Below are 20,057 nucleotides of genomic sequence, written 5' to 3' on the forward strand. Positions count from 1 at the left end.
CCTGGGATTTTATTGGTTAGTAGGCTATTTATTACTGATTCCATTTTGGAGCTTGTTATTTGTCTATTCAGGGATTCAATTTCTTCCTGGTTTAGTCTTTGCGGGTATATATGTCCAGGAATTTATCATTTCTTCTAAATTTTCTAGTTTGTACACATAGAGGTGTTCACAGTATTCTCTGATGGTTATTTCTACTTCTGTGGGGTCAGTGGTAATATCCTCTTTGTCATTCTAATTGTGTTTATTTGGATCTTTTCTCTTCTTTGTCTAGCTAGTGTTCTATCTATTTTATTAATTTTTTAAAAAGACAACTAATAGATTTGTTGATCTTTTTAATGGTTTTTTTGTGTTTCAGTCTCCTTTAGTTCAGTTCTGGTTTGGGTGATTTCTTGTCTTCTGCTGATTTTGGAGTTAGTTTGCTCTTGGTTTGCTAGTTCTCTTAGTTGTGATGTTAAGTTGTTAAATTGAGATCGTTCTACCTTTTTGATGTGGGTGTTTAGTGCTATAAATTTCCATCTTAACACTGCCTTAGCTGTGTCCCAGAGATTCTGGTATGTTGTATCTTTGTTCTTATTAGTTTCAAATAACTTTTTGATTGCTGCCTTAATTTCATTATTTACCCAAATGTCATTCAGGAGCAGGTTATTTAATTTCCATGTAACTGTATGGTTTTGAGCAATTTTCTTAGACTTGATTATTAATTTTATTGTGTCAGGGTCAGGGAGAGTGGTTGGTATGATTTTAGTTCTTTTGTATTTGCTAAGGATTATTTTATGTCTCATTGTGTGGTCAATTTTAGAGTATGTGCCATGTGGCAATGAGAAGAATGTATATTCCGTCATTTTAGGGTGGAGAGCTCTGTAGATGACTAGCAGGTCCATTTGATTCAATGCTGAGTTAAAGTCTTGAATATCTTCATTAATTTTCTGTCTTGATAAACTGTCAGCGTGGTGTTGAGGTCTCCCACTGTTATTAGGTGGGAGTCTAAGTCTGTCCAAAGGTCTCTAAGAACTTACTTTATGAATCTGGGTGATCCTGTGTTGGATGCATATATATTTAGGATAGTTAGGTCTTCTTGTTGAATAGAACTCTTTACCATTATATAATTTCCTTCTTTGTCTTTTTTGATTTTTGTTGGTTTAAAGCCTGTTTTGTCTGAAATTAGGGTTGCAACCACTGCTTTTTTGTGTTTTCCATTAGCTTGGTAAATTTTTTTCCATCCCTTTATTTTGAGCCAATGGGTGTCATTGTCTGTGGATGGGTCTCTTGAAGACAGCATACCATTGGGTCTTGGTTCTTTATCCAGCTTGTCACACTATGCCTTTTAACTGGGGCATTTAGCCCATTTCAGGGTTAGTGCTGATGTGTATGGATTTGATCCTGTTATCACGATGTTAGCTGAATATTTTGCAGACTTTTTGTGTAATTGCTTTACAGTGTCACTGGTCTGTGTACTTAAGTGTTTTTGTAGAGGCTGGTAAGGGTCTTTTTACCCATATTTAGTGCTTCCTTCAGGAGCTCTCATAAGGTAGGTCTGGTGGTAAAGAATTCCTTCACCACTTGCTTGTCTGAAAATAATCCTATTTATCCTTCACTTATGAAGCTTAGTTTTGTAAGATATGAAATTCTTAGTTAGAATTTCTTTTCTTGGCCACATGTGGCGGCTCATGCCTGTAATCTCAACATTTTGGGAGGCCGAGGTGGGCAGGTCACGAGGTCAGGAATTTGAGATCAGCCTTTCCAACATAGTGAAACTGTCTCTATTAAAAATACAAAAAATTAGATGGGCGTGGTGGTGGCGCCTGTAAACCTAGCTACTTAGGGGGCTGAGGCAAGAGAATCACTTGAACCTGGAAGACAGAGTTGGCAGTGAGCTGAGATCATGCCACTGCACACCAGCCCAGGCAACAGTGCGAGACTCTGTCTCAAAAAAAAGAATATTTTTTTTCTTTAAAAATTTCTTTTCTTTAAGAATTTATTTTCTTTAAGAATATTGAATACCAGCCCCCAGTCCTTCTGGCTTATAGGCTTTCTGCTGAGAGATCCACTGTTAGTCTGATGGGCTTCCCTTTGTAGGTGACCTGACCTTTCTTACTAGCTGCCTTTAAAATGTTTTCTTTCATTTTGACCTTGGAGAATATGATGATTATGTGTCTTGGTGATGATCTTCTTGTGGAGTATCTTCCTGGGGTTATCTGCATTTCCTGAATTTGAATATTGGCCTCTCTAGCTAGATTGGAGAAGTTCTGTGGATGATATGCTGTAATATGTTTTCCAAGTTGCTTCTATTCTCCCCATCTCTCTTGAGTGACACTATTGAGTCATAGATTTGGTCTCTTTACACAATCCTGTATTTCTCAGAGGTTTTGTTCATTGCTTTTCATTATTTTTTCTCTATTCTTGCCTGTCTCTTATTTCAGAAAGCGAATCTTCAAGCTCTGAGACTCCTTTCTCAGCTGACCTATTCTCCTATTAATATGAATGATTGCATTATAAAATTCTTATAGTGTGTTTTTCAGCTCCATCTGGTCAGTTTAAAGCTTTTTTATAATGGGTATTTTGTCTGTCAGCTTCTGTTTTATTTTATTGTGATTATTAGCTTCCTTGGATTGAGTTTCAATGTACTCCTCCATCTCCATGATCTTTGTTCCTATGCATATTTTGATATCTATTTCTGTCATTGAAGCTATTTCAGCCCTGTTCAGATTCCTTCCTGGAGGCCTAGTGCAGTCATTTGTTGGAAAGAAGGTACACTGGCTTTTTGGGTTGTCAGAGCTCTTGCACTTGTTCCTTTTCATCTTTGTGGGTTGACGTTTCTTCAATCTTTGAAGTTACTGTCGTTTGGATAAGTTTTTTTTTTCTTTTATCCTACTTGATGAACTTGAGGGTTTGATTGTGATTTAAGTTGAGTTCAGCTGACTGGCTTCATTTCTGGAAGATTTTAGGGGGCCAAGACTCAGCTCACAACTCCTGGACTGTGTACTCTAACTCAGACACCTGGGACTGATTCTCTCATATGTATCCGAGCATACTGTTCTTCCTAGTAACCAATCTGTCTGTAACCACACCTCATCTTACCTCTGAAACATTTCTCAAACCTTCTCTTGTAAATCATTCTACCATGAATTATCCCCTGAAGGATCTTAGGTGAAAACCAGGATTATTCCAACAATCTCCAAAAATCCATCCTTTTTTGACTACTGATATTTAAATTGTAAATATTACTGTCACAGGATTGTTGGGGTGTCATTTTTCTGGCCAGAAACCTCTATGGCCAGTGATGCCTTTGCCTGAGGTCTTGTCCTGCCTCCAGAAGAATGAAGTACACAGACAAGTGGAGGGTGAGCAAGACAAAGAGAAGCTTTACAGAGTGTTAGAACAGCTTAGAGGAGACCAGCAGTGAGGAACTCCTCTCTATAGGCAGGTTGTCCAGTTGAGTGTTCAACTCTCAGCAGAGAGGAGGCCTGGAGTGGGTTGATCCTTTCTGCAGGCAGGTCATTCTGACAAGTGTTTGCTCTCAGCAGAGAGGGTAGCTCCTCTCTCTAGCTGGTCCTCCTGTTGTCTGCAGCTCTCAGCATGGAGGCCCTGCAGAGGGTAGCTTCTCTCTGCAGCTTGTCTTCCCAATGTCTGCCCTGCTCTGGCTGACTCTGGGATTTTCATGGTCTTCAGAGCAGGGAAAGTGCCTGCTGACTGGCCCATGAGCAGCCATGGTCAAGCCCAGGAAAAACTACCATGGGTTCCCCCTCTAGTCTGTAGGACTGGCAGCCTGGCCTGAAGTTGAGACTTCATCAGGGATCCACCCCCTTCCACCCAGGAGCCTGTCTGCCTTCTGCTGAGGTCCATGGTGCCAAGGCTGCCAGCACCAAAGTACACCTCCAGGCCAGCACCCAGCCACCCTTAGCCCCTGCCTGGGCTTCCTCTCCCATGCTCCTCAGTGCCCAAAGTCCAAATGGGGCCAAGGCAGCACAGGGCTGGCGTGTTATAGCAGCCTCAAGTGTGCACACACCCAGCCTGGCTGTGACAGTGCCTGGGCTTGGCCCCAACCCCACTCTGAGATCAGACCCAGTGCCAGGAACGGGGAGAGGCCAGGCAGTGGGAACATACACCCCTGAGCCTCTGGGGACAGGGGGTCTTCCTGGCTCCCAAGGGTGCAGACTGCACTCAGGTCCTGCACCTGGGAGGGCAGCTGCAGCTGCACCCAGGAAGCCTGTGAGAGAGTTGGGGAGTTTTCCCAGGCCCCCAAGAGCACAGAGATGCTGGGGACCAGAGGGTCCGAAGCCGTGGCAGGGCTGCTGCAGGGCACCTGGGGAGGGCAGGTTCCTGTCTGCTCCATGGAGTAGGGAGGGTGGCTCTTGCCTTCTCTGTGGAACATTATAGCCCCATCAGCGCCTCCCTGCTGCAGCCCGTGTCTTGGCAGCAGCTGCTCTAGATGGGCTCCTGCTGCTGTCAATATACTGATATTTAAATTGCAAATATTACCATGTATCTTATTTGCTTAAAACACTTTAGTGGCTCTGTACTGCTCACAAGATTCATTTTCTTCTCTTTAGCATGGCATGTGTGATTTCTGGCTGCTGTTCTACCTATGCCTGAGGAGTAAACCTCCAGCAATGCCTTAAATACTTGCGGTTTCTTGCACACACTACGCTGTTTCTAGTCTCCAAGATGTTGCTGGCACCACTCTCTTTACTTGAGGAATCTCTTCTTCTTCTACCATCAAGGTAATTGAAAGAACATAAGTGTTAAAGTCAAGGTTCAGGTTTTAGTCTCACCATGTGATGTTCCTAGAACGTGAATCATAGAGAATTGGTCAAAATGTTACTGATAGAACTTCGTATGTGAATTATTATCAAAACAACCTATTTAATGAATTTGCAAAAATCAACCTCCTTGCTTTAGGTGAAATTTTAAACTCCACTAAGTATCTATTTATGATATTGAGTCTTCATTCACTAATCTTTCACAGGCAGTTAACACAGGTTTATATTCTAAATGAATTGAAGGATATATACAGATTATTACCAATAAGCTATTTCACAAAATTCAAAATAAATTGTAAGGGGCTTGTCTTTTCTTTCATATTTTTAATAAATATGATGAAGGTAATTAAATACATTCTGTCAGCTTAGTGTATTAATTAATCAAATATTTTTATTCTAAGTCATGCAATTAAAGTGTTGGCTCTGTGTGTGTGTATGTGCGTGTGTGTGTATTTAGTTGACTCTAGTGGCAGATGTATAAATATATATCTTGCTTTTAAGTGTTTTCATTAAGAAGAAAATATAGTTTTATACTTATTGGCAGGTGTCTCCCAAACATCTTTTTATTCTAGAACTTGCAAACTGTGGTGGCTTTTCTCTCATTCTGAAAATTGCAACCATGTGCTTCAAAGAACAAAGGAATTATGACAGTAGAACAATCACTTCCAGTGAGATATAGTAGGTAGAAAGTGCTGTAGGTACCACTGTAGCAATAAAAGAATCATTAGCACAGAAGATCCTAGAAAGAAATGTAGGACAAGAAGAATCAGCACAGCAAAGTGAAATCCCAGAAGGTCCTCAATAGCCTCCTGTTGAAAGAAGAGCTCAGGCTCCAAGAATTCTCTTACTCCATTTTAGTTGGAAAACTTGACTTTCATAAGAGTAACAGTTCCCTTGACATCTTCTTTTGAAATTCTAGGTTCTTCTCAGAACCAGGAAGATAATGAGGTAGGCCCAGAAAGGTCTTCACAAGCCAGAAACAACCTTTAATAGCATGAAGGTCACAGTGAATTAAAATTCGGTGTTAACTCAGCTCTTCCTTTGGTTAGAAGCCATAGCATAAAATAAAATAAATTTGTTTAGACTTAACTTCTCGAACATTGGTAGGATTACAAATGATTTAAATTTAATTTGCTCTAATTACATATAATTTTTTTTCCTCAATAGCTATATTAAAAAGGAAAATTTTTTAAAGTATCTTCATAAATAAACGTAACAAAAGCTTCTAAGTGAAAATATATTCTGTCACTTTTGACCATATATTGCTAGTGATTTTTAAAGTAAATTTTCAACACCTTAGGGATAGATACAGAAAAAAAAATGTATGCCATTGTACATTTCAGAAAAGGCAAATGTTAAACTTAGTACAGTATATGATATTTAAAGTTAGGGCAATGCCTCCAATTTTTACTTGTAAACAATTTTTTCTCAAATTTCACAGAAAGACTTTGCATAGATCATGAAATGGTATTTCCTAAGGCATAAAACCAAGTTTATTTTGCCTTAAAGTTTCATAGTTTTAGGAGGCACTCAAGATATTTTCATCTGCTTTAGGCAAGAAGAGATAATAAGAGCAAATATGTTATTTTAGAAAGCACAAAAATCAAAACATAAAAGACAAATTTCTGTGTCACCTCCTCTCACACCTTAGCTTCCATGTTCTTTCTGTTCCCTTAAAAGAAAAAGAGGAAAGGATGAAATGAGGAGGAGAATGGAAGCGGGAGAGGGACTGGCCTAAAGAAAAATGTGCAGTGGTCTCCAAATAGACGTATTTTCTCTGTATTCAGCTCTTCAGGTTTTGTTTGCTTTGCCTTGCTGACCTCCCCTGGCCTAGTGAAAATTCTCTTCTGCAGCCTACTTTCTACTGAACCTCATTTCCCCAAAGTCCCTGGCTGCGGCTCTGCCTCAGCATCCTCAAAACACTTCCTCCACGAAAACAATCCATTCTCTGAGCTGCAGTGTTAACTAGCAGCACAGCTGGAATCTGACACTGCGATTTGACTTCCTTTTAGGCGGGCAAGTAAATTACCATTTTTGATGCACAGTGTTTTTCAGGCCTCCTTCTTAGAATTCTAATGCCTCGGTTAGTCTTGGCCTCAAATTGTCATAACTCAGCATCTGATTCACACTTAGGTTTTTATTTTTTTAATGCTAAAAAGTAGAAAAATGCAAAATTTGTGTAAAAACACTCTCCCAAAATTACAAATGATAACTTTTTATAATTTTAACATATATATTTAATATATTATATATTTTATATATGTAGAAGACAAATACACACAGATGCATACACATTTACACAAATATACACATACTCTATTTCATGTAGAAAAATACAGAGTAAATGAAGGTCTTCATTCCTCAAATACATTACCCACTCTTTCCCTCCTGTAATCAATGCCAAGATATTGTTTGGATTCCTTCCAGTCAATCTGTGTTCTAATGTTTTCACATACATATGTGTGTGTATCTCAACTGACAATATATTGGATTGCTTTTTGTGTTTATAAAAGTTTATATAAATGCTAGTGTGTCATTCAGCATATTACCTGACAATGCATTTTTTGTACCGTCCTTTATGTATATGTTTGTATGTGTGTGTATGTGTGTCTATGTGTGTGTTTGTGTGTTAGGTTACAACTGCTGTTCATACCACAATTTATTCACCCCTTTTCCTATTGATGCTCAGTTTTTTTGTCATTGTTTTTCATTACAAATAATATTAAAAGGAACATTCTTGTACACATACTTGAGAGAGTGTACTTGCTGGATCATAAGGTATGCACATATTCAGCTTCAATAGATATTACCAAGATATTTTTTAAAGTGGTTGTACCAATGTACATTTCACAGGATCAGAGGCAGAGTATACATGTTTCCATTGTTGCACACCTTTCCCAATGCTTCATTTTGTAAGGCTTACATTTTTTTGGCAATATGATGGGTACAAAATGTTATCTCAGTGTAGTTTTAATTTGCAGCTCCTTGCTTGTTGTTAATAAGTTTCAGCATCTTTCATTTTCTTGTTGACCATTTAGATTTTTCTTTCCTAAATTACTGTTTCTGACATTTGACTTTTTTCCTCTTGGGCTGCTTTATTTCTTCTTTTCTTTCTCTCCTTCTCCCTCCCTGATATTTTTTCTTGTCTCTTTCTTTTCCTTGTTTTATTTTTATTTTTTGATTATCAAAGATTATAGCCTTTATTAAAAATTCTCAGCCGGGCATGGTGGCTCTTCACACCTGTATTCCCAGCACTTTGGGAGGCCAAGGCTGGTGGATAACCTGAGGTCAGGAGTTTGAGACCAGTCTGGCCAACATGGTGAAACCCCGTCTCTACTAAACATACAAAAATTAGCTGGGCATGGTGGCGGGCACCTGTAATCCCAGCTGAGATCATGCCATTGCACTCCAACCTGGGAGACAAGAGTGAAACTCTGTCTCAAAAAAAAGTTAAAATTCTCTCAGTGTGTGACTTTTAAACTTTTGGGCTCATAGTACCACTGGCCATAGAGAAGTTTAAATTTTGAGGTAAGCAAATATACTAATCTATTTCTTTTCTTTTTCTTGTGATACAGAGTCTCGCTCTGTCACCCAGGCTGGAGTGCAATGGCACAATCTTGGCTCACTGCAACCTCCATCTCCCAGGTTCAAGTGATTCTCCTGCTTCAGCCTCCCAAGTAGCTGGGACTACAGGCATACACCACCATGCCCGGCTGATTTTTGTATATTTAGTAGAGACGGGGTTTCACCAAGTTGGCCAGGCTGGTCTCGAACTCCTGACCTCAGTTTATCCACCTGCCTTGGCCTCCCAAAGTGCTGGGATTACAGGCGTGAGCCACCGCGCCTGGCCTAATCTATTTATTTTCTTCCAGGTCATCCTATTGTGCATTTCTGAAAGAATCCTTTCTTAACCCATGTTTACGAAGTTCTTTTATTTATTTTTTATTTTTTAACAGAGATGGGGTCTCACTATATTGCCCAGGCTGGTCTTGAACTCCTGGGCTCAAGCCATCCGCCTGCCTCAGTCCTGCAACTTGCTGGGATTACACGCATAAGCCATCAGTCCAAGCCAATATGTTCTTCTAAATATTCATTTTATATATGTATTTATTTATATGTAATACTTCTACACATTTATAGAGTACATGTGTTATTTTATTACATGCATAGGATGTGTAATAATCAAGTCAGGGTATTTAGGATATCCATCATCTTGAGACTTTATCACTTCTATGTGTTAGGAACTTTAAACTCCTCTCTTCCAGCTATTTTCAAATATACCATACATTATTATTAAGCTATAGTCATCCCACTCCGCTATTGAACATTAAAACCTACTCAGTCCATCTGTGTGTTTCTGCCCATTAACCAACTTCCGTTTATCACCCTCTCCCCACACACACTCTTTCCAGCCTCTGGTAACCATCATTCAACTATCTGCTTCCAAGAAATCAGCATTTCACTCCCACATATGAGGGAGAGCATGTGATATTTGTCTTTCTGTGCCTAGCTTATTTGACTTAACATACTGACCTCCCGTTCCATCCATGTGGCTTCAAATGACATTGTTTCATTGTTTTTTATGCCTGCATGGTATTCTATTGTGTATATATAACACATTTTCTTTATCCATTCATCTATTGATGAACACTTAGGTTGATTCAGTTTCTTTGCTATTGTAAATAGTGCTGTAATAAACATGGAGATGCATGAATCTCTTACATAAACTGACTTCTTTTCATTTGGATAAATATCCAATAGTGGGATTACTAAACTCAACGGGAGTCCTATTTTTCATTTTTTTAAAATTCTCCATCTGTCTTTCATAATAGCTATACTAATTTACAATCCTACAAACAGTGTATAACAGCTCCCTTCTCTCTGCATCCTCACAACTATCCACTGTTTTTTTGTCTTTTTAATAATGCCATTCTAACTGGGGTAAGATGTTATCTTATTATGGCTTTGATTTACATTCTCCTGATGGTGATATTTAACTTATTTTTCATATGCCCGTTGGCCATTTGTATGTCTTCTTTTGAGAAATGTCTACTTATGTCATTTGCCCACTTTTTAATGGGATATTAAAAAAAAACTATTGTTCGAGTTCCTTCTACATTCTGGATACTGCCTTCTTGTCAGGTGAAGAGTTTTCAAATATTTTCTTCTATTCGTCAGATTGTCTCTTAACTCTGTTGATTATTTCCTTTGCTGTGCAGAAGCTTTCTAGTTTAATATAGTTTCCTTTGTCTATTTTTGGTTTATTTGCCTTGCTTTTGAGGCCTTAGCCATAAAATCTTTGCCTACAAAAATATGCTGAAGTTTCTCATATGTTTTCTTCTAGTGGTTTTATAGTTTTGAGTCTTACATTTAAATCTTTATCTTGCGATGATGTTTGTATATTGTGAAAGATAGGGTTTCAGTTTCACTTTCTGCATATGAATATTCAAATTTCCCAGCACCATTTTATTGAAGAGGATATCCCTTCCCTAATATATGTTCTTGGAGCTTTTGTCAAAAATCAGCTGGCTGTAAATAAGTGACTTTATTTCTGAGTTTTCTATTCCATTCCATTGGTCTACATGTCTATTTTTATGTAACCATACCATGTCATTTTGGTTGTTACAGCCTAGTAATATATTTTAAGGTCAGGTAGCATGATGTCTCCAGCTTTGTTCTTCAGGATCACTTTGACTATTTGGGCTCTTTTTTGGTTCCATCTGAATTGTAGGAATGTTTTCCCAATTTCTGTGAACAATGACATTGGTGTTTTGATAGAGATTGTATTGAATCTGTAGATTGCTTTAGGCAATATTGCCATTTTACAATATTAATTCTTCTGATCCATAAACATGGAATGTCTTTCTATTTGTGTCCTCCTCAATTTCTTTCTTTGGTGTTTTGTAGTTTTCCTTGTAGAGGCCTTTTACCCTCATGGTTAAATTTATTCCTAGGTATTTTATTTTCTCATAGATATTGTAAAAGCAATTTCCTTATTGATTTATTTCTCAGTGAGATTGTTATTAGCGTAAAGAAATGCTACTTATTTTTGTATGTTGATTTTGTATCCTGCAACTTTACTGACTTCATTTATAACACCTAAGAGTTTATTGATGGAGTCTTTAGGTTTTTCTAGGTATAAGATCATGCCACCTGGAAAGAAGGACAATTTGACTTCCTTTTTATAATTTGAATACCTTTTATTTATTTCTCTTGCCTGGTTGCTCTGGTTAGGACTTCCAGTACAATGTTGAAAAGAGTGGTGACAATAAGCATCCATGTCTTATTCAAGTTCATATAGAAAAGCTTTCAAATTTGCCCATTTAGTATGATGTTAGCTGTGGATTTGTCATATCTGAGCTTTATTATGTTGAGGAGATATAGTCTTTCTATGCCTAATTTGTTGAGAGTTTTTTTCCAAGAAGGAATGCTGAATTTTATCAAATGCTTTTCTCCATCTATTGGTTTTGTCCTTCATTTTGTTGTGATGTATTATAATTATTGATTTGCATATGTTGAACCATCCTTGAAGCCCTGAGATAAATCTCACCAGATCATGGTGTATTATCTTCTGGATATGCTGTTAAATTCAATTTTCTAGTATTTTGTTGTGGATTTATGCATCTATGTCCATCAGGGATATTGGCTGATAGTTTTCTTTTCTTGTTGCATCCATGTCTGGTTTTGGTGTCAGTGTAATACAGACCTTGTGGGATGAGTTAGGGAGAATTTCTTTCTCTTCAATTTTTTTAGAATAGTTGGAGGAGAATTTGGTGTTAGTTCTTTGTAAGTTTGTTAAAATTTGACAGTGAAGCCATCCAATCCTGGGCTTTTCTTTGTTAGGAGACCTTTTATTACTGATTCAAATTCATTACTCAGGATTGGCCTGCCCAGGTTTCTTATTTCTTACAGGTTCAATCTTGTTAAGTTGTATGTGTCCAGCAATGTATTTATTTCCTCTACGTCCTTTCTTATTTCCTACAGATTCAATCTTGGGAAGTTGTATGTGTCCAGTAATGTATTTATTTCCTCTAGATTTTCAAGTTTGTTAGTAAATAGTTATCCATAATAATCTCCGATGATATTTTTTACTTATTTGGAATCAGTTGTTAATGTCTCCTTTTTTTCTTTCTGATTCGGTTTATTTGGGTTTTCTCTCTTTTTTTCTAGTGAAGCTAATGGTTTGTCAATTTTGTTTGTCTGTCCAAAAAAAAAAAAAAACAACTTTTGGTTTTGCTTGGTTTTACTTATTCTTTGGAATTTTTTTTTAGTCTCTATTTTGTTTAGTTCTGCTCTGATCTTTGTTATTTATTTCCTTCTACTAATTTTTGGTATTTTTGTTGTTGTTGCTGTTCCTATAATTTCAACTTTTATTTTAGATCCAGGGGATACATGTGCAGGTTTGTTACATGGGTATATTGCATGATACTGAGGTTTGGGGTATGATTACTCCCAACACCCAGGTAGTGGACACGCTACCCAGTAGTTTAACTCTTGTCCCCTTCCTCCCTCCTCTAGTAGTCCCCAGTGTCTGCTGTTGTTATCTTTATGTCAATGTGTACCCAATATTTAGCTCTCACTTATAACTGAGAACATGTGGTATTTGGTTTTCTGTTCCTATGTTAATTCACTGAGGATAAGTCCTTCAGCTGCACCCATATTGTTGCGAAGGACATGATTCCATTCTTTTTTATAGCTGCATCGATTCCCTGATGTATATGTACCACATTTTCTTTGTCCAATTCACCATTGATGGTCCTAGACTGATTCTATATCTTTGCTACTGCGAACAGTGCTGTAATTAACATACACATGCATGTGTCTTTTTGGTAGAGTCATTTATTTTCCTTTGGATATACACCCAGTAATAGGATTGTTGGGTTGAATGTACTTTTGTGTTAAGTTCTTTGAGAAGCTTCCCAACTGCTTTCTACAGTGCTTGAACTAATTTATATTCCCACCAATAGTATATAAGCATTCCCTTTTCTCTGCAGCTTCACCAGCATCTGTTGTTTTTTGACTTTTTAATAGTAGCCATTCAGACTGGTGTGAGATGGTATCTCATTGTGGTTTTGATTTGCATTTCTCTGATGATTAGTGATGTTAATCATTTTTCATATCTTTGGTGGTTGCTTGTATGTTTTTTTTAAGAAGTGTCTGTTTATGTCCTCTTCCACTCTTCAATGGGGTTATTTGCTTTTTGCTTGTTGAATTGTTTAAGTTCCTTATATATTCTGAATATTAGGCCTTTGACAGATGCATAGCTTGTAAGTATTTTCTCCCATTCTGTAGGCTGTTTACTCCATTGATAGTTTCTTTTACTGTGCAGAAGCTCTTTAGTTTATTTGGGTCCCACTTGCCAATTTTGGTTTTTGTTGCAATTACTTTTGAGGACCTAGTAATAAATTCTTCCCCAAGGCATATGTCCACAATAATGTTTCTTAGGTTTTCTACCAGAATTTTGAAGTCTGAGGTCTTACATTTAAATCTTTAATCTGTCTTGAGATAACTTTACTATATGATGAAAGGTTGGGGTCTGGTTTCTTCTGCATATGGCTAGCCATCTATCCCAGAACCATTTATTGAACAGGGAGTTATTTCCCCATAGCTTATTTTTGTCTGTTTTGTCAAAATTAGAAGGCTGTGTGTTTGCAGCTTTATTTCTGCGGCTTTCTATTCTGTTCCATTGGTCTATGGGTGTTTTTGTACCAGTATCATGCTGTTTTTGTTACTGTGGCCTGATAGTATAGTTCGAAGTCAGGTAATGTGATGCCTCCAGATTTGTTCTTTTTGCTTATCATTATTTTGGCTTTTGAAGCTCTTTTTTTGGTTCCATATGAGTTGTAGAACTTTTTTTTTTTCTAGTTCTGTGAAAAATGACCTTGGAATTTGATAGAAATGGCATTGAATCCTGTGAAAAATGACCTTGGAATTTGATAGAAATGGCATTGAATCTGTTGATTGCTTTGAGCAGTATGGCCATTTTAACAATCTTGATTCTTCCAATTCATGAGCATAGAATATTTTTCTATTTGTTTGTGTTGTGTACGATTTATTTTAGCAGTGTTTTTCAGTTCTCTTTGTGGAGATCTTTCACCACTTTGGTTAGATGTATTCTTAGGTATTTTATTTTATTTTCTGTGGTTACTTTAAATGGAATTGCATATTTTAATAGAATTGCATTTTTGGATGCTGTTGGTGTATAGAAATGCTACTGATTTTTGTACGTTGATTTTGTATCCTGAAACTTCACCAAAATTGTTTACCAGTTCCAGTAGCATTTTGGTGGAGTCTTTAGGGCTTCCTAGGTACAGAATTGCATTGTCAGTGAAGAAAAAATGCATTCATTTCTTCTTTTCCTATTTAGATGCCTTTTATTTCTTTCTCATGCCTGATTGCTCTAGCTTAGATTTCCAGTACTATGTTGCACAGGAGTGGAAGAGTAGGGATCCTTGTTTTGTTCTAGTTCTCAAGGGTCATGCTTCCAGCTTTTTCCCATTCAGTATGATGTTGGCTATGAGTTTGTCATAGATGGCTCTTATTATTTTGCGATATGTTCCTTCTATGCCTAGTCTCTTGAGGGTTTTTATCATGAAAGGATCTTGAATTTTATCAAAAGCTCTTGCTGCATCTACTGAGATGATCATATGGTTTTTGTTTTTAATTCTGTTTAAATGGTAAATCATATTTATTGATATACATACGTTGAATCAACTTTGCATCCCAGGAATGAAACCAAGTTGATCATGGTGAATTAACTGTTTGATGTGCTGTTTGATTTGGTTTGCTAGTATTTTGTTGAGGATTTTTGTGTCTCTGTTTATAAGGAATATTGACCTGTAGTTTTCTCTTTTTTTGTGATCTTTGCCGGGTTTTGGTATCAGCATGATGTTTGCCACATAAAATGAGTTAGGCAGGAGTCTCTTATCCTCAACTTTTTGGAGTAGTTCCAGTAGAATTTGTACCAGCTCTTTTTGTATGTTTGGTAGAATTTGGCTCTGACTCTATTTGGCCTAGGGTTTTTTTTTTTTTTTCTGGTAGGGTTTTTTAAATTACTGATTCAATTTTGCAACTTGATATTGGTCTGTTTAGGATTTCAATTTCTTCTTGATTGAAGCTTGGGAGATTGTGTGTTTCCAGAATTCATCCATTTCTTCTAGATTTTTCAGTTTGTGTGCATAGAGGGGTTCACAATAATCTGTGAAGATCTTTCATATTTCTGTGAGATGGGTTGTAATGTTACACTTGTCATTTCAGGTTGAGCTTATTTGAATCTTCTCTTTTTTTTCTGCTAATCTAGCAAATGGCCTACTGATCTTGTTTATTCTGCCAAAGAACAAACTTCGGTTTCATTGATTCTTTGTGTGGACTTTTCCTTTCAATTTCATTCAGTTCTGCTCTGAGTTTAGTTATTTCTTTTCTTCTGCTAGCTTTGGGGTTAGTTGGTTCCTGTTTTTCTAGTTCCTCTCGTTTTGATGTGAGATTGTTAATTTGAGAGCTTTCTAACTTTTCGAGGTAGGTGTTTAGTGCTATAAACTTTCCTCTTAACACTGTTTTTGCTATATCCCAGAGATTCTTGTATGTTGTATCTCTGTTTTCATTTATTTCAAAGGATTTATTGATTTGTTACTTAATTTTGTTGTTTCCTCAAAAATCATTCAGGAGTAAGTTGTTTAATTTCTATGTTATTGTGTGATACTGAGGTAAGTTCTTGGTATTTATTTCTATTTTTATATGACTGTAGTCTGAGAGTATGGTTGATATGATTTCAAGTTTTTTGAGTTGACTGAGACTTGCTTCATAACCAAGCAGGTGATTGAGTATGTTATGTATGCAGATGAGAAGAAAGTATATTCTGTGGTTAATGAGTGGAGTATTCTGTAGATGTCTATTAGATCCAATTGGTCAAGGGTCAAATTTAAGTCCAGAACCCTTTTGTTAGTTTCCTATCTCCATGATGTGTCAAATGCTGTCAGTGGGTGTTGAAGTCCCCCACTACAATCGTCTGAGTCTTTTTGTAGGTCTAGAACTACTTGTTTTATTAATCTGGGTGCTCCATTTTTTGTGTGTATATATTTAGGATAGTTAAGTCTTGTTGAATTGCATGCTTTAATCATTATTTAGTGCCTTTCTTTGTCATTTTTTACTGTTGCTGGCTTACAGTCTGTTTTATCTGATGTAAGAATAGGGACTCTTCCTCTTTTTGGTTTTCTGTTTTTGTGATGGATCTTTCTCCAACCCCTTACTTTAAGTCTGCGGGTGTCATCATGTGTGAGATGGGTCTTTTGAAGGCAGCAAAAGGTAGGTATTTTTTTTAAATCCAACTTATTACTCTGTATCTTTTAAGTAGGGGGTGTAGACTGTTTACATTCAAAGTTAATCTTGATATGTGAGGTTTTGATCTTATTGTGAAGTTATTAGTTGTTGCTTTGTACTTTCTATTGTGTGGTTATTTTATAGGTCCCATGGGCTATGTAATTAAGTGGTTTTCTGGTAGCAGGTGTCATTCTTTTGTTTCCATATTTAGAACTCCCTTAAGGATTTCTTGTAAGACTGGTCCAGTGGTAATAAATGCCCTTAGTGCTTGCTTGTATGGAAACAATTTTATTTCAGCTTTGCTTATGAAGCTTGGCTTGACAGGATATAAAATTCTCACTTGAATTTTTTTTTCTTTAAGAATGTTAAAAATACCTCTTGACCTTGTGATCTGCCCACTTTGGCTTCCCAAAGTGCTGGGAAAGTGCTAGGATCACAAGTGTGAGCCACCATGCCCCACCGATCTTGTTCCTTTTAATATCTGCATAGCATTCCCTGGGTTATATGTAACACATTTTCTTTATTCAGTTTATACTGATGGGCACTTGTTTGATTTCTTGTCTTCACTATTGTGAATAGTGATGCAAAGAACATATACTTGCATGTGTCTTTATGATGGAACAATTTATATTTCTTTGGGTACATACTCAGTAATGGGATTCCAAAGTTGAATGGTAGTTCTATATCTGGATCTTTGAGGAATTGCCAAACTGCTTTCCACAGGGTTGAACTAATTTACACTCCCACCAACAATGTGTAAGCGTTCCTTTTTCTTCACAACCACACCAGCGTGTGTTATTTTTTGACTTTTCAATAATGGCCATTCTGACTGTATGAGATGTTATCTCATTGTGGTTTTAATTTGCATTTCTCTAATGATCAGTGACAGTGAGCTTTTTTAAATGTTTGTTGGCTGCATTTATGTCTTCCTTTGAGAAGTGTCTGTCCATGTCCTTTGCCCATTTTTTAATAGGGTTGTTATTTTTTTCTTGTAAATTTGTTTGTTACAGATGCTGAATATGAGACCTTTGTCAGATAAATAGATTGCAAAAGTTTTCTCCCATTCTGTGGGTTGTCTGTTTGCTCTGTTGATAGTTTCTTTTGCTGTGCAGAAGCTCTTTAGTTTAATTAGGTCTTATTTGCAAAATTTTGCTTTTATTGCAATTGCTTTTGGCATCTTTGTCATGAAATCTTTGCCCATACCAGACACATAGGCCAATGGAACATAATAGAGAACCCAGAAATAAGACCATACACCTACAAACATCTGATCTTTGACAAACCTGACAAAAACAAGCAATGGGGAAAGGATTCCCTACTTAATAAATGGTGCTGGGAGAACTGGCTAGTCATATGCAGAAAATTGAAACTGGATCCCCTCCTTCCACCATATACAAAATTTAACTCATGATGGATTAGAGACTTCAATGTAAAGCCCAAAACTATAAGAACCCTAGAAGAAAACTTTGATCTGATTCCTCTATAATCTCTCAAGCTACAACTCTAACATTTTGCTCTATGAGTTCCCTCTTAATCTGGCACCTGAAGATTTTCTTTTCTTTTCCAAGTTCAAAAATGATTTTATTTGTGTGTTTTGTTTTATTGTTGTTTTATATTTTATCTAGAATTACATATTTTGTAAGTTAATTAGGTAAATTGTAATTTTTTAAAACATTTTTGACATGTGAAAGACTTTGAAACCATGCACTGTCAACAGTTTTTATTGAATGCATTGTAATCATAAAATAGATAACCATGTATAACTAAGTATATATACTTCAGTTTGGCTGGAAAAGTATCAGATCTTCAGTAATAATTGGAATTCTGTAAGACATGTGTATCTAACTGTCCTTTACTCAGCTGTCAAAAAGTTTGGTTCAAACATCATCAACTCCAAACTTCCTTTCGATTTTTCCAAATAGGTAGACCATAGATTCCCTCTAGGGGTTATATGTGAAATAAGCCATCTTCTTTTTCTGTGTCTGTGTCTGTGAGTGTTCTGGGTTTCCACCAAAGGGTATTCTCCCTACCCTGGAGAAGGTGAAGATTGGCATGGAAGTGGTGTTGGAGAGTATCTCTTCACCTGCTGGTTTGAGGGCCTTCATCTCTAGTCAGGTAAGTATTTTATATTTTCTTTAACCATGTTCTAGAAAGAGATCTTTTGTTCTTGCTGTGCCTTTCTGAAAGCTGTAGATGCTGCTTTTGTAGTCCTAGCTACTTGGGAAGGGCGAAGGTAATTTGAGTCTAGGATTTTGAGACTGTGATAAGTTATGATTGCACCACTGCACTCCAGCCTGGACTACACAGTGAGAACCTGCATTTTTCAACAAATGGAAGTGACATCTGAATCCACTTTAAAGAATTTCATTAGGAAACTGGACACTGGAAAGTGACTTTTTGTTTTTTTCTCATTCCTTGTTCAGTCCTGACAGGGAGGAGACATTCAAACCTTAGTTATTCTCATTTAAATTGGCTGTCATTGACTGAATTGTCTTTGTTCATCTCTGCTGGCATTGTATGGCATTTATGTTTTCTGGACTGATTTGGTATTGGGTCCCCATTGGGTGCCCTCCTCACCTCTATTAGTCGTTGCTCTTTTTCATGCCTTACCCAAGCCTCTTTAGAGAGTGCTAGAAACCTAAGAATGCTGCCTCTGGGTACTTGGAGATTACAGACTAATGGTGGAAGGAGAAGAAAGGATTGCTTCAGACCTATCACCCTAGACTTGTTTTGTTTTTGTTTTTAACCATATCTGTACTGTTCAAGGGGTTGGATTCATAAAATTATCGGACCTGGCAAGTTTCCTGAGTACAACCTGGGAAGCAAGAGAGAAGTTCACCTTGGTGGTGGGATCTATCTAATCCTCATCTGGGCCAAATTGTACATTTTTAAATTACATTAGAATAAATTAAAAATAAATTGAAAAGTATAGGCTAAGTTATTAATTAATTATGTTAATATGTAGTTTTACACATACATAGAAAACACACTTACTATGATCATTATACCAAATTTAAAAAGGTAATTTTTAAATTTGTAATTGCTTACATAAGCAATTCATAATACTTTAAGCTAATATAAAACATGATACCAAATTTTCTGTATTTTAGTCTTTCCTACATCATATCCCTGAAATTAGTATTACGTTTCACTACAGCAACAATGTCAAATCACTAGAGTTAGATAAAAAAGCCAGGCTAAGGTGAAAAAATAGAGCTCCATGTTCTTTATGATTTTGCTATTTCTGAGACAATATTTTTAGAGTTGTTTAGGCTGTGATGATTTTAGTTGTAACCTCTGTGTCAGAGATTTTCATGCTCTTCACAATTCTCATAGATCACATCCGCACCCAGAAACCTGAATAAATTTCTCTACTGCTCAGGGGACTGAGATTAACTTTCTAATATGAGAGAATGCTGAATAAAATGGTAGTGGATTTTTTTTTTTTTGCTTGAAAAATGGTAGGTTGAGAAGATTAAATTAGATAATGCATATAAAGTTGATATTATGCATCTAGCATAAAGTAAATGTTCAATAAGTAATAATGTTTGCTGTTACTGCATTAATGTCTTTCAAAAACTATTCCCCCAAAGTATGCTGCTCCATCCTTAGAGTCATCTAACCACTGGCTACTGGTTTGGGAAACAAGAATAAAACAAATGTTACAATGTACATAGCAAGATTCCTTATTTACAAACATGGAAATTATAGCAAGTAAACAGCAAATACAATTTCAAATAGGCATGTTTCTCCAATGGTAACAGACAAGCCTTAGCAATAACCCTTTACTTATACACTATCCTCAGGCAAATGTGATGTTTTATATAAATGAATTTTGCATATACCAAATCTTAGTGCTTAAATAATCATTTTTTTGATGAAAACTGTTCTAAATTATATTGCATTTCCCCCTCCTTCCTAATCAGCATTTCTAATTTCTTGTTACCTGGATGACAGGTTATCAGTAATTAGATCAGCCAC

The sequence above is a fragment of the Pan paniscus genome, chromosome 4, assembly GCF_029289425.2.
Source record: "Pan paniscus chromosome 4, NHGRI_mPanPan1-v2.0_pri, whole genome shotgun sequence".
In the NCBI taxonomy this organism is placed as follows: Eukaryota; Metazoa; Chordata; class Mammalia; order Primates; family Hominidae; genus Pan; species Pan paniscus.